Source organism: Pyrgilauda ruficollis, unplaced genomic scaffold, assembly GCF_017590135.1.
Source record: "Pyrgilauda ruficollis isolate IOZ18807 unplaced genomic scaffold, ASM1759013v1 scaffold84, whole genome shotgun sequence".
In the NCBI taxonomy this organism is placed as follows: Eukaryota; Metazoa; Chordata; class Aves; order Passeriformes; family Passeridae; genus Pyrgilauda; species Pyrgilauda ruficollis.
The window spans coordinates 1376416-1392092 of NW_024530377.1; the positions used below are offsets into that span (position 1 = coordinate 1376416).

Genomic DNA, 15677 nt, shown 5'->3' on the forward strand with positions numbered 1-15677 from the left:
CCCTGCCAGAGCCTCTCACAAGAAAGAATTTCTTCTCAATATCCCATCTAAACCTACTCTCTGGCAGTTTGAAGCCATTCCCTGTGTGCTGTCCCTGCATGCCCTGGAAATTGTCTCTCTCCAGGTTTCCTGGGGCTCCTTCAGGCCCTGCAAGGCCACCCTGAGCTCAGCCCAAAGCTTCTCCTGTGCAGCTGAACAATCCCAGCTGTGCCAGCCTTTCCTGCCAGCAGAGCTGCTCCATCCCTCTGCTCATCCTGGAGCCTCCTCTGGGCTCTCTCCAGCAGCTCCACATCCTTTCAAAATCACCAGCCCAAGGTGCAGCCATGGCCAAGACCCAGGGAAATGCACTGTCAGCAGGATGGCAGGGCTTTGCAGCCCTACAAACCTGGCTGTGTTGACATCTTGAACAGGTTGTGCAGTCTGGTCTCAGGGAAGACCTGGGGATGTGAGAAATGCAGAGAGAACGGCAGCTGGAGAGGACGAAACAGCTGCTCCATGAGGAGGCTGAAAAGACTTTTCAATTTGGAGAGGAAGCCAAGGAAGCTACAAAAAAATCATAAAGATGGATGCAGAACAGTGAGTCAGAAAATCCTGCAACACCATAATGAAAATTAGCAGACACAATGTAATTAATAGATCGGTTTGAAAGAGAAAAGAGAGAGAATGTTTTTATGCAGTGAGTCAGGAAATTTTGGAACTCATCGTCACAGGATGTTATGGAAGCTGACAATGTCAATGTGAAGGGATTGGGCAATGTCAGGAACAGGAGGGTCACAAATGGATACTGGAGCCTGGGATGTGTCCATCCTGAATCCAAGGAATCACAGATGCCGGGATTGGCAGCAAAAGGATTTAAATATTGCTATTCCTAAATAGTTTTGCCCACTTCCACTTTCAAAGACTGAATATCAGCTTAGGTGAGCCACTGATTTTAGCATTTCTTATGTTCCTGCAGTAATTCCTCTTCCTGGAGGAAATTTTCCCCATTTCACCAGCAGCCAAACCAGGACACCAGTCATTGCTGCAGAGGTTTTGAGCAGAAGGACTTTTGGGAGCATGGTGGACAATGTAAACACAGAACTGTTAATCACCCTGGAAATGTGGTGAATCCAATGTGTGCCTTCATGTATTCCCAGGCTGCCTGAGCTTCCTGTGCCTGGTGAACCACAAGTTCCACTTTTTCCCTCAGAACAAAACCCCTGAGAGTACTCAGGACATCAGGCAGGGCTGCAGCCTTTGGGTTTGAGACAAAGCCCACCACACTTTGCCCTTTCTTGTTAGGGCAGAAATATAGCAGTGATCTCCTTGACAGGGTCTAATCTGGGAAGGCTGGGAGGGAATGTGAGGAATGCTGAGCCTCCCACGTGGGAGGGACACACTGCCCTGGTCTTCAGCTGGTGGCTGGGGTGAAACAGCAAACGGGATAGCAAAGATCCTACAGCCAGCACAGAAATTTGGGGCATTCCTTGGAATCAGCACATGCTGGCCATCCTTCCTGCCAGGAGAAAAGGGGGCTGTGAGTATGCCAAGGATAAACTGGGGCCGGCTGCTGCTCGGTGGTTTTAGCCATGATGTTAATTCTGCTTACATAAGCTTAATACTTTCTGCAGTAATTTAGTGCAAAGAATTCAATCTTTTCTAAACTGCGGCTGAATGAAAACCAGTAGCATGCATTTGTGAGCTATTGGCTTAAATGCACTTGGAGGAACACTTGTCTGCATTTATATATTCCTGTTTTGCTGGGACAAGGCAACTGCAGCTGGTTAACACAGAGTACATGGCATTTCACAGGCTTCAGGAATCCATGGATGCAATATCCTTCCAGTGCACCCCAGTTACACACAAACCAGCAGGCTGTTCTCTTTTTTTGATTGTTTTTTTTTTTTTTTTTTTTTTGGTGACACTTTGGTATGTAAAGCATTTTCCTTGGATGATTGATGCTTGAAACTTCTCGTATCCTGAAACAAGCTAAAATTAGAAAGGCTCCAAGCTATGCTTCCTACAGATCCATATATGTCATAGGATGTGGCTGTTGGCACTTTGGGATGATTGATTGTCAAGTTTCACAGGCTGCTGAAGTGTAAAAGACGTGATTTCGAGTGCCATGGCAAGCAGCAGAGTGGATAGGGTTAGTCAATTTTTTGTTTTGTGGGAAAATAAATATGAGGTACTGCACTGTGTTGCTAATAAAGGGTTTGGAATGGCAGGTCCAGAAGGCAACTTGGGCTATGGATGAGAGCACTTCTGAGCCCACAAACCCTATGAAAGATTTTCTCCTAAGAAAACTCTTTGTGAAATTCATTGGAGAGAAATTCAAGTGTTCAGGAACTTTGCCAGGGCAGCACCAGCCCCCAGTCAGGGTTTCTGGCCACTTTTCCAGCCACCACATCTGTCCATTCACCTTCCAAGTAATAAAACTTGCTTACAGTCTTCTCTTTAATGTGGGAGGCTGGAAATATGCTTGACGTATCATCTGGGAAGCTGAGACCTCAAGACAGTTATTCCTTCAGGAAGCAGATTGTGAGTTTTAGGTTTGATGTCAAATATCCCGAAGGATGCTTGTTGTTCCCATCACTGCCAAGCAAGAAGCACAGGGAGGGAGCAACAAATCTCAGCTGAGACTCATCTTAATGAGCTTCTGTCTATTTAGCTCAGGGGAAAGGAACTCGTTGGTTACTCGAGGTGAGAACTGGATGACTCAAATCGAGGGCACAGGAGTCCAAATGAGGTGTGGAGAACCGTGGTGATGTCTTCCTGTCACTGAGAATTTGGGATCATTTAGGTGTGAAAAGACCCTTGAGATCACTGAATCCAACCATAAACTTAACACTGCCAACCCCACCACTAAAAAGCCTCCTTAAGAGTCACATCTTCACTTTTAAATACCTCCAGGGATAAAAGCAGGAACGAACTGTGGAGAGATGAAGGATGAATCTCTGAGAACACCTGGGACTGCTTTAGAGACCACAGTGTCTTTGAGGCACAGTACCTTTCTCTTCCAGGATGTTTGATTTGTGAGGAATAACTCTGTCACTGAATTTAAGAGAAGCTGAGTTTTGATACCAGCTCATCCAAGCCCAATTTTGACCATAGACCACTGTCTTGGTTTGAACAGACAGGTGTCCGCTAAGGAAGGCAGGAGCCTCTCTTGAAATGGAAAATGTAAACCTCCTCCCTCTGAATTATTATAGTTTTGAAATTAAGGGGCTCTCAGGTAAAGATATGGGAATAGGAATAACAGTTCTTTACTAGGAAAATTAAAAAACCACAAATGCAATAGTACAAACAGCAACAACAAAAAAATCCTGACAGAGTCAGAGCATGCCCTGTCCCCCTGTGGGTCAGGGTGGTGGCACAGTCCCATCCCATGGGGGCTCAGCCCTCCTGCAGTGCCAGCTGTGGTTCTGCTGGAGCAGGGATCCTGCACAAGGCTGGAGTTTTCCTCTGGAGCTCCAGGGCTGCTGGAGATGGGCCTGCTCTTCCTCTGGGAATGCAGGGCAGGAGAAAGCTGCTCCTCTGGGAATGCAGTGGGCAAAGGCTGCTGTGCTGTTCCAGGCTCAGATTGTATCCAGGTAGGAATGCTTGGCTCCTCCCCTGGGCGGAGCATCTCCCCATGGGATGCTGGAATTTGATCAGCCCTGCAGGGACACTCCCTGGCCATGGAGAGCAGCGATCTCCTGGAGGGAGGATTGGCTGTGGGAGAGATAAAGAAAAAACTGCCCCAAGAACAGCAGAGAACTGCCCCAGCTCTGACAGGTGGAAATTGAACACACACCCAGCCAAACCTGAGACAACTACCCAGTAACTTCCTTTCACCTTTACAAGAAAAGTGAGAAAATATTGCAGAGAAATTGTGGGAATAAAATCAAAGTATCAATGCACTGATGAAAAGATGAAAGCATCACTGCACCTTCTTCCTTTGATAAGATAATTTGCTTCTGGGTTGTCCATTCCCCTTGAAAAATGGTAACTTTTTTCCCCCATCATATTGATATCTGACAGCTCTCAAACCTTCTCCTTCACATGGTATTTTCACTGCTTTCTCACCAAACTCTCCTATTTAGCAGCCTGCAGGAGAAATGGCTGAGAATATGCTCACCTTCCACTCCTTTTTCCTCACTGGATGGCCACAAAGGTCTCTCCACCCTTGATGTTTCTGTGATTTTGTGACATTTTGAAGCAGAACAGAACTTATCTGTGTTTCCTACTTCACTGGAAAAGTTTGGAGCATATTTCTGAGACTGCAGAGGCCACTTCCTTACGTGTGCAGAGGAAGGTGTCACACAGAGTGCCTTCCTGCCAGCCAGCTGGGATTTTGCTGAGAGGTGTGGAAAAAACATGTTAGCACCTCTCCTTCCTCAGCAGTGCAATCCCTCAGGAGAACGTAGCCCCAGGAAAAGAAGCCTGGAGGCACAAAACAATACAGACCTAGAAGAATTTATTTTCTTTTTTTTTATTTTCTTTTGAGCTCAGTGGATCAAAGAGAAATCAAATCCCAAAGAAGGGATCTTCTCCCTCTCCACAAATCCCTGACAGGAGAGTGGGGACAGTGAGGGTCAGGCTCTGCTCCTGGGTAGCAAGGGACAGGAAGAAAAGGAAAAGGAGAAGGGGGAAAGGGAAAGGGAAAGGGAAAGGGAAAGGGAAAGGGAAAGGGAAAGGGAAAGGAAAGGAAAGGAAAGGAAAGGAAAGGAAAGGAAAGGAAAGGAAAGGAAAGGAAAGGAAAGGAAAGGAAAGGAAAGGCTCAAGTTGCACTAAGGGAAGTTTAGATAGGATATGAGGAAAAAATTATGCAAGGAAAGTGTTGTTGAGCATTGGGATGAGCTGCCCAGGACAGTGCTGGGGTCTCCATCCCTGCAGGGATTTAAAAGCCACGCAGATGTGGCACCTGAGGACATGGGCCAGTGGTGGCCTTGGTGTGCTGGGGGAACAGTTGGTCTTGATCATCTTAAAGGCCTTTTCCAACCTAAATGAGTCCACGATTCCAAGACAAATACCAGGGCACATCAGAGCTCAGATGAACAGAGAGGGTGAGGTGGCTGTGGAATCCTGAGCTGAGGGGCTGGGGTCAAAGCACGGTGGTTTCTGCTCTGCTGAACTCCAGGATGGGATCCTGGCTGGATGCCATTGTTCTGTCAGCTCCAATTTGCAGTGCCCTGCTCTGGTGGGGCCCAGCAGGGGCTGCAGGTGAGCTGGAGCCGTGTGCTGGGCAGTGCTGAGCCTGGCTGTTGCCAGCCTAAGCCTGCAAAATCACATTACCCTGATAAAATTTGCAGTCCTGGAGCTCTCCAGGCAGCACCAAGCACATGAGCTGCCTTCTTTCCTGATGCCCAGCCTGTGTTTCCCTTACCCCTCACCATAGGAATTTTTTTGTTTGTTTAATATTTTATTCTGACAAAAGTGAAGCACCTCCACAATAGGCTCCAGATAAATAAATAAAACAAACAGGCACATTCTCTTCCAACCCCCCTCTGGCCAGGGAGGTGACAGTTTTTGCATGCACTGCACAGGAGTGATTCCCAGCAGTCAGTGGTGGAGCAGGAATATTGGCTTTCTGTGGGCTCCAGTACTTTTCCATCAGCATTTGAGTCTTGCTGGATTTTAGTGATGGGTTATTGTGTTTGTGGGGTTCCCAGATGAAGGAAGGAATGATGAATCTGACTCCATGTTCTCAGAAGGCTAATTTATTATTTTATGATACTATATTATATTAAAGAATACTAAACTAAACTATACTAAAGAATACAGAAAGGATACTTACAGAAGGCTAAAAAGATAATAATGAAAACTCGTGACTTTTTCCAGAGTCCTGACACAGCTTGGCCCTGATTGGCCACTGAGTCAAAATAATTCACATGAAACCAAAGAAACAATTACCTGTTGGATAAATAATCTCCAACCACATTCCAAAGGAGAAAAACACAGGAGAAGCAAATGAGATAATTATTGTTTTACTTTTTCTCTGAGGCTTCTGAGCTTCCCAGGAGAAAAATCCTGGGTGAAGGGATTTTTCCAGAAAATATGACTGCCACAATGGATCATGCTGCACCCAGTTGAAATGGGTTGGATACTGGTGTCTGTGTGGCCTTAATCAGATAAATCACCGTAAGAAAATTATATTCAGCTTCTGGCCAGCCTCAGGCTGGTTTTGGGGGAGTTGCCAGTGTGGCTCATCCAGAGACAAATACAGGAGGTGGAGGAAGCAGCTCTTGGAGGGCCAGAATTTGGGTGGGGAGTCACCAGTTGTGCCCACCTGATCCCCAGCACTGGGAGAGGGGGAGGCTGTGGGCAAGGAGGAGAGACATGCCCAGGGCAGGGAAAACCTCCAAGGATGGGTCCTGGCACCGTGTTTAATACCAGCCCCAGCACAGGTTGCCTGTGCCAAAGAAATGTGAGCTGGCAGGGAGCTGAGGAGCATTGCCAGTGTGGAGGAAAACAGAACAGCATCCCAGGAAGAAGTGAAAGATCCCCAAGTACAGGTAACAGATAAAACTTGGTGGCATGGAGTCCCAGCATCGCTTGCTTTGGGGGCTAATAAGAATTTCTGCTAGAAACTGGGATCCTGTCCTCCTAGGATTGGCCCAGGAGGCAGATTTTTGTCTGCACAGGTTTGTCCCCAAGCTGTGGGGAGCTGTAATGTGATGCAGCCGTGGCAAAGAGGAATGTGATGAGCAGGTGTCCCAAGGAGTTATTTTCAGAAGTAAAGGGGATACCTAGTCACATTGCAAAGCACTGCCCTGGCACCTCCTTTGGGGCAGGTCCTGTGCAGTGTTTTAATCCTGACCAAAAAGGTTCAATCCACACTGAAGAGATGGGGGAGAAGAAATTCCAGTAATCCATGACAGGCACTGTCCACTTTATGGGAGGAGGCTACAGGACCTTGGTTGGTGTAGAGCAGCAACATTTCCAAATTGGAAATTCCCAAAAAATGGTGGCTAATGAAAGTTGTTTTCATACTCAGGAACAGAAAAAGCATAAAGCTGGGGAAGGAACTTATTCCAGGGGAAGGGGCAATAATATCTCTTCGGCAGACGTGCACTCAGTACTGCTCGTGTCAGGAGGAACGTGGGATGTAAAGCAAGGGCACACAGCAAATACTGGGTGTGCAGGACCTGTAGTGTGCCAGAGACACCTGGAAAGAGTGAATTCAGCCCGTGCTGAATGTCCTTAGCAAATTATCCTGTGCTCCTGTTCTTAAAAGTGCATTTTTAACCTGTGGTGATCTTTGCCCAGCTGTTCCTATTCCAAACCTCAGCATCACCCTCTAGCCTAAGAGGAAGAGCTACAAACACAGATATTTTGGTGCCTGCTGTCTGAAGGGGGGTTGAAATCGTGTCTGCTCCAGCTCGAGGATCAGAGAGCCTGGCAGACACTCGATCCCTGTGGCGTCAGCGCCGGGATAATCCCCACGAGGTGCCGGAGCCTCTCTGGGCTGGGGACAGAGCCCAGCCCAGAGTGCCCAGGCTGGCAGCAGGGCTTGGGGACATGCCACAGATGAAGGTCAGAGACTCCTGCAGGGTGGTGCCCTGTCAGGTTGTATTTTTGGTTTCCAAATAAGACGCTGAGCCGGCGGCAGAAACTCGGGAAGTTCTTCTGCCTTGCTTGGGGCCATCACCTGTGGGATTGTGTCCCTGTGGGATTGTGCCCCTGTGCCCCCCAGCTGTGGCTGCTTTGTTCACCCTGTTTGTGTGGAAGTCAAACTGTTGTCAGTCAGGATGAGCAGAGGGATGGAGCAGCTCTGCTGGCAGGAAAGGCTGGCACAGCTGGGATTGTTCAGCTGCACAGGAGAAGCTTTGGGCTGAGCTCAGGGTGGCCTTGCAGGGCCTGAAGGAGCCCCAGGAAACCTGGAGAGAGACAATTTCCAGGGCATGCAGGGACAGCACACAGGGAATGGCTCCCAGTGCCAGAAGGCAGGGTTAGGTTGGATATTAGGTAGAAATATTTTACTGTCAGGGTAGAAGGCATTAGAACAGGTTTCCTAGAGAAATTTTGGATGCCCTATCCCTGGAAGCATTTCTCAGTGACATTCTCAGTTTTCTTTCTTTCAGAAAGAAAGAAAACCCCAACAGCTGCCTTTTGGTCAGAAGCTATGACTCCAGCAGGAGTCTTTATTTTCCTGTGAGTTGGATGAGCTTTTTTTACAAGGCACTTCCTCTAAAGGACTTAGATTAAATAAGAAATGTTCCACAAAAGTCAAGGTCAGTGACCTTCTTATATTTTACCTGATTTTTTTTTTTTTTAAATAAGTGTTTCCACTCTTTCTTTGTGTGCAGGGGCTGGGAGACACCCTTTGTGTTGAGAAGATGCCAAAAAGGGAACTTCTAATTTCTGTAGCCCCTGCCCCTGCAGCCAAAGCTCAGCCACACAAACCCAATAAAAGACTCCAGAGTGTCCAATTGCTTCAAGAGCTGATGGTTTAATATCAGAAGCCCAACATTGACTGACTCCCTAAAAGTAGGGAGCTGATTTAGTGGGCTAAAGGAAACAAGGACAGGTATATTTACTGCTCATCTGTGTTTTACTGCCCTGTATGAAAGATTAATGAGCTCTGAACTTGTGGGCAGCCAGTTTTCCTGGCCTGACTCACACTGAAGAGGAGCTGGAGGGGGTTCTGACACTCCTGTGTCTGGGTGAGAACAGCACACCCTGAGCTGGGCGGGTCATGGTGTGATCTCCTGAAAAAAAGAGGGGTTGAGAAGGGGAATATAAACTAGAGACCAGATAAAATGCTTATAAGTGGAGCAAGTTGTGCTATCTGCAGATTTATTTTTTAAAATATTCTTTTCATAGAATCACAGAATCATTGAGAGTGGAAGAGACCTCCAAAATTATCCAGTGTCACTATCAACTCAGAGCCACCAAAATCACCCCTGAACCACGTCCCCAAGTGCCACATTCAGACACCTCTTGAACACTTCCAGAGCTGGCAGCTCCACCAACCCCTGGGCAATCCATTCCAATGTCTGACCACTCTTCCAGGGAAAAAAGTTTTTTTCTTATATCTAATCTGAACTTCCCTGGGCACAACTTGAGGCCATTCCCTCCCATTCTTTCACTTGACAATCATTTTTCATGTTTAAGAAATGCCATTCATGTAAAGTCACCTGGCAAGGAAGCCCCCAGAAATAAATCCATAAACACTCAGCTGGATGCTGCCCTTGTGGTGGACACCTTGGAGCTCGTGTTTCATGGGGCAGAGTGGAAGAGGGATGAAATAAAACACAAAAGCTGTGGCCACCCTGGCTGCAAGAAGACCTGAACTCTGTAAGGGGGCAGGGAGCAAAGATTGGAGATCTTCAGCTTGGTGTTTGAGCAGGGTTTGCTCCACCAGCCATTTATTTCATTTAGTGACTCTTAAATGTACTCAGGGTGTCCCCCTGTGCAAGGTGAGGGATGCAAGCACCAGCCCAGGGTGCAGAAATGAGGGAGATCCTCTCCAGAGCCAGACATCCTTCACAGAGGGAATGTTGGTCACAACAACCCCAGGGAGCTCCAGGCTGGGCAGAGGGGCTGGAATTTGGGCTGGATGATCCTGGAGGTGTTTCCCAGCCTCAGTGATTCCAGGTTCTGTGTTTCAGCAGCAGCTGGAGCACACAGCAATGGCACCTTGGGCAGGGGCTCAGCACTGCAGCTCCTGCAGCAGCTGCCTCTCCCCGCTCAGGGTCACATCCCCTGCTCCAGCCTGGATCCTCACCCACCAGATCCCTGCCCCGGGTACCGACAAACCCTCAGAAACACAGAAAAAACAGTCAGAAGCTGACCACAGAGTAGATGTGAGGTGTGAGTTAAACAGCCAGGAAATCACAGAGAAGATGGACATGTGGTTGACCAATACCCACTGTCATCCAGCTGATCAAAAAGCCCAATCCAAACCCAACACAAAAAAAAAAGGTTTTTTAACATGTATAAAAATTGTATATATATATAAGTATATGTATATATAAGTATATATATAATATATATTATAATGTATAAGTATTTAAAAAGCATTGATAAGTATTTGTGGAGTCAGGGGTATTACTCAATTTACAAAACCACTGCAAAAATGCTTTGAAGGAACAGAAAATAGTGTGGTAGAGCAAGTGGATGGAGAACTGTACTGACAAACATGGTTTCCCCTAAAAAAATATATTAAAAGAGTTAGAATTTTATTTCTGATGCTGACATGGCAATATGTTATAGATCAGTTCCAAATATAATAAATAATAATATAAATGTAAACAAGAATATAAATGTGAAATAAATGTTCACCAAATGGCATTTTTTTCTTTTGTGAAAAACACGTTTCACTCCTTGGAATTCATCTTGAAAACGGAGTGGAAACATTCCAAAGAGTCACAATATCAAAAATATTTAATTTCTGTTGAGCTTTTGGGAGAACTTTTTTGAATTTCCAACTTCTTTGAATGTAATATTATACCACATTTCCTTTGCATCCCATTTTATACCCATGCCATGCCCAGCAGCAGATGAACTCGTGATCAGCTGGATTTGGAGCCTCCTGCTCTACACAGGGCTCTGCAGCAGATGTGCAGGGCAGGGTGGGCTTTGCTTTTTAAATCTGGAAACTGTGGTATACTTAGTTTCAACCCAAATGACCTGAAACTTCCCTCCTGACACAAGCCCTTGTTTTGAACAGATCAAAAAATATTCCATTTGGACACCTTCCCCTTGGCTTTTGCTCTCTTGCTGGCCCAGAACAGGAAGAGGCTGATGATAAATTAAAAATAAAAAAAATAAAAGCACATAAAACTCAGCATCTCAGGAGGATCCATTTGTCAGAGCCATAACTGAGTGAACATTTTTTGGCACTTCAGCCTCCATCTCATGCCCTGCTGAAGGTGCTCAGGTCAGTCAGGGCTGGGAAAACACTGGAGGCAGATAGGGCTGGGAGGGAAGCAGTGGGAGTTTTGCTAAACCTGGGTTTAAATCCTTGTTTCCCGGGGCTCACATCCTTGGCTGGGTGTTGTCCTTCCCTCAGGGGTTGAGGGGACAGAGCTCTGCCCTTTCCCCAGGGGAAGCTGCAGATTCCCTGCTCCAAAGAGGGTCCAGGCACGGATGCAGATCCTGCAGCAGATCCCAGGGCCTGGGCTCCATCCTCGGACCTGCACAGCTCCAGGGAGACCCTGGCCTTCCCCTGGGCTTTTCATGACTGCCTCACTACTGACCCTTTCCCTTTCTCCCTTTTTCCCATTCACTTTTTTTCCTTTTTTCATTTTTTCATTTCTCTTTTCCCCTTTTTTACCCTTTCCATTTTTCCCTTTCCTTTTTTCCTTTTTCCCCTCCCCCTTTCCCTTTTTCCTTTTCCCTTTCTTTTTTCCATGTTCCCTTTCTTTTTTTTCCAATTTCCCTTTTACCCTTTCCCTTTAGCTTTTCCCCTTTTCCTTTTTCATTTCCCCTTTTTTCCTTTCCCTTTCCCCCTCTCCCCCTTCCCCCTTTTCCCTTACCTTTTCCATTTTCCATTTTCCCCTTTTTCCTTTTCCTCCTTTCCCCTATTTCCATTTTCCCCTTCCCTTTTTCCTTTCATTTCCCTTTCCCTCTTCTTTTCTTTTTTTCTTTTTTTTTTTTTTTTTCTTCAAAATGAGCCAACAGGGCAAAAAACCACAAACACGTGGAAAGCCTTCACAGCCTTCCACTTAATTGTGCAGTGGGCAAGGACCAAAAAACCAATCTGCTTTCCTTATTCCTTCAGGCAGGAGGCCTGGAGCATGTGATTTGATTCCCATCACTGTGTGCCTGCTGGCAGAGAGGGCACTTCTGGGGGCTCAGGGGGTCACACCCTCAGCTGTGCCCAGTCCCTGTCCCTGTTGGATCAATGTTGGATTGAGCCCTTTCCTGACTCAGAGATGGGGCAAATGAGAGGCATTTTAAAAACTTTTATTCTATTTTTAGTTTCATTTCGAGGGTGAGATAAGACAGGTGTTACAGTTATCACAATCAGAAGCTATTTCCTAATTACAACACACTATCAGTTTTTGCCACACCGTACTGCAAATGCCTTAAAGCCAATCATCTAAAATTACTCTTTGTGGGTCTTAATACAACGCATCTTCCATAGTTCTATTTCTCTAAAGTATCTAGTCTTTTTTTGTAAGGCCATTCTTCGAAACTTGTCTTTAGTTCAATTTCTCTTTTAACAATGTCTGTCTTATTCTATGGTATTTTTAAGGCAGTATTTTTTATTTCAAGGTTTGCACACAGATGCACACTATGTGAGCCTTCTGTCAGGTTTTGAGAATTTTCTACAAATCCATTTCCTATAGGATTTATGAAGATCCCCCAATGCAGGGAAGAATGATGTGTAGAACTCTATGATATTAGAAGGTTAATTAATTACTTTATTATACTATAGTATCTTGGGTGCTCTGCCAGGTGCTGGCCTCGTGCTTGAGGAGGGGCCAGCAGTGGAAGTGAAGGGTTAATGGGACTCAGGCTCTGGAAAGCAGCACAGGACACAGGATGGGATCAGCTGAGAGGGCTCAGCCAGGCAGGAGGATGAGGAGGAGCTGCCTGCTCCACGTAGGGCATGGCTGAGGCCAAACCTCTGAGCCCTGGCAGCGTGAGGCCGTGGGGATGAGGGTGAGGATGGGCTGGATCCCACAGAGCCCTGGCTGCCAGCCCTGAGCCATCCTCAGAGGGCAGGGAGAGCTGAAAGCCGTGCAGAGCCAGGGTTCACCCTGCTCTTTGAGGTGCTGAGATGGCTTGGGCATCCTCAGGGAGGATTTTGGGAAGAAATCCTTCCCTGGGAGGGTGGGCAGGCCCTGGCAGTGCCCAAGGCCAGGTTGGACACTGGGGCTTGGAGCAGCCTGGCACAGTGGAAGGTGTCCCTGCCATGGCAGGGGTGGCACTGGATGGACTTTAAGGTCCCAGCCCAAACCATTCTGTGATTCCATGACCTTATCGATGCACCCAAATATCTTAAAGGCAGGTGCCAAGGGGATGGGACCAGACTTTTCAGTGGTGCCCAGCAGCAGGACAAGGCAAAAACTGCAACACACAAAGTTTTGTCTGAATATGAAAAAAAAAAACCAAACCTTTCCTGTGGTGGTAACAAAACATTGGAAGAGGCTGCCCAGAGAGGCTGAGGAGTTTCCTTCTCTGGGGATGCTCAAAACCTGTCTGGACATGATTCTGTCAGCAGGAAAAACCTTTCTGTGCTCTGAGGGATTAAAGTAGGGCTGGAGGCAGCCCCAGGAGCACTGATGGGCACAGGAGTCAGCTGTGGGGACAGTACACAACGCTGCCTACCCACTTACCTTGTTAACTGCTGATGCTGAGAGGAATTTGAGCCTTGTTTGCACAAGTTGCAGTAGAATTTTACATATTTTGATCTCATTAAGTGGGCACTGCTCCAACAACCCCCCCCTCCCCCTGGCAGAGGTGCTGTTATAAAATCAGGGAATTTAAATCATGCAGAGTGAGGTACCTGGCGTGTCTTGTCCAACAAAGTCCCTGCACCATCTGCCAAAGGTGTGGGTTTAGAACCACAGAATGGTTTGGGTTGGAGGGGACCTTAAAATTCATCTCATTCCACCCCCTTCCATGGGCAGGGACACATTCCTCTATCCCAGGTTGCTCCAAGCCCCATCCAACCTGGCCTTGGACACTTCCAGACATTGGGCAGCCACAGCTTCTCTGGGCAAAACCTGTCAATTTTGCATCAGTAGAATTATAATCCTGTAAATCTGAGGGTAGAAACCATTTTGCTGCCTCACAAGTAGGTTTTATTGACAACAATTTTCCTCATATTAGATTGATCTGCTCTGCTGTTGTGTCTTTGTAACATGAACTGCACCCATTGAAGGCCTGAGGCTGTTATTTCAACAAAACTCCTCCTCCTGAAATAAATCTGTAGATTTCTGCAGAAAAACCTTGAAAAGCTCTTCATGAAAATTGGCTTTGATTTTGCATTAGAGTGAATATCCTTAAAGCCCCCAGTGCAGTCAGGCAGCGAAGGCATCAAAACATCTCATTCCTACAGCAAGTGGCAGAGTGTGAACCAGTGACCCTCTTCACCTGCAAGAGCTCCTGTGCCTGCCCCCACAGCTGCCTTAGCAGCACGTGTGCTCAGAGAAACCCCAGGACAGAGCTCCTGCTCACATTTTTCATCCTGGTGAAAAAGCAAAAAAACCTCAAGCCTGTGGCACTCACATTGTCTGAACAGAGAGAGACATAATTCTTTCTCCCAGGTTTTTTTCCTGGAGAAGCACAGAGAGAAGAAAGGGGCCCAGCAAGAAGAATTGCAAACGCAGTCTTCTTTTTATTTTTATTATAATAAGAATTAATTAAGAATTAATAAGAATTATATTATAATAAGAATTAATGCTATTAATTATAGAATTATTGTAATATAATAATATAATTATAATATATATTATAATATTATTAAAATAATATAGTAATCGTATTATAATAAGAATTAATTGTAGCCACAGCTCTCATCACAGAGAGCAGGCAGGCACATTTATAGGATTTTTCCAAGGATATTTCCTGGGAATCACAGCAAGGAACCTCAGAGAAAGAGAAAACAATTCTTACCTCTATTCTCTGCTCCTGTGGTTTTTGCACATGTGGAATGTGTTAGGGAGATTGTTTACCTGAAGTGAGGGCCCAGCAAGAAGAATTGCAAACGCAGTCTTCTTTTTATTTTTATTATAATAAGAATTAATTAAGAATTAATAAGAATTACATTATAATAAGAATTAATGCAATTAATTATAGAATTATTGTAATATAATAATATAATTATAATATATATTATAATATTATTAAAATAATATAGTAATCGTATTATAATAAGAATTAATTGTAGCCACAGCTCTCATCACAGAGAGCAAGCAGGCACATTTATAGGATTTTTCCAAGGATATTTCCTGGGAATCACAGCAAGGAACCTCAGAGAAAGAGAAAACAATTCTTACCTCTATTCTCTGCTCCTGTGGTTTTTGCACATGTGGAATGTGTTAGGGAGATTGTTTACCTGAAGTGATTTGTCAATTGGATTCTGCTGAGGATTGTTTTGTTTCCTTGGCCAGTTGGGTCAAAGCTGTGTCCTGGCTGTCTGGAGACAGTCACGGGTTTTTCTTTATCTTTGTATAGTATTAATGCAATGTAGTATAGTATAATTTTAATATAGCAATTGTTCAGCATTCTGAATCAATGGAGACAGATGCCAATCATCCCCTGCTGGGGGGTCTCCTGATTTTTCTACACAAGCCCAGCCAAATAATGACATCTTTTGGTGGGTGTTTGCAGCCTGACCTTGTCCCTGCCTGCCTCACGCTCTGACAAACTCAGGTGTGGAAATATTTACTGTCCCTTAGCCAGACCACGTCCAGCCAGACTTGTCAGAGGAAGCGACAACACAGAGCCACCGATGCCACCAGAGAATCAAGCTGCTGCTTTTCTTCTTGAGGAATGCATGGGAGTGCTGGGGGGGCTGAGTTTGGGGCTGAGTGTGGCTTGGAAGGCAGAAACACCTCTTGGTTCAAGCAGAATTTGATGTCTTATGGGGTTTTTTAGGCTGGAGAAATGGGGGCTCAGAGGGGACCTTGTCACTGTGTGTGACTCCCCGAAAGGAGGGTGCAGCCTCTGCTCCCAAGTGACAGGACAAGAGGGAATAGCCTCAAGTTTTGCCAGGGGAGGGTCAGGTTGGTCATCAGGAAGAATTTGTTCACTGG

The 15677-nt window shown here is 46.0% G+C and overlaps 1 protein-coding gene across 2 annotated transcripts in view; it reads left to right on the top strand.

Annotated features, from left to right (window-relative positions):
- The first annotated feature begins 1425 nt into the window (after positions 1-1425).
- B3GALT5 (beta-1,3-galactosyltransferase 5) overlaps positions 1426-15677 on the top strand; it is a 31626-nt gene continuing 17374 nt past the window's right edge. For both annotated transcript variants that reach the window (XM_041487812.1, XM_041487813.1), the window contains exon 1: positions 1426-1516. The gene's annotated coding sequence lies outside the window, so the exon portion shown is untranslated. The remainder of the gene's footprint in view (positions 1517-15677) is intronic.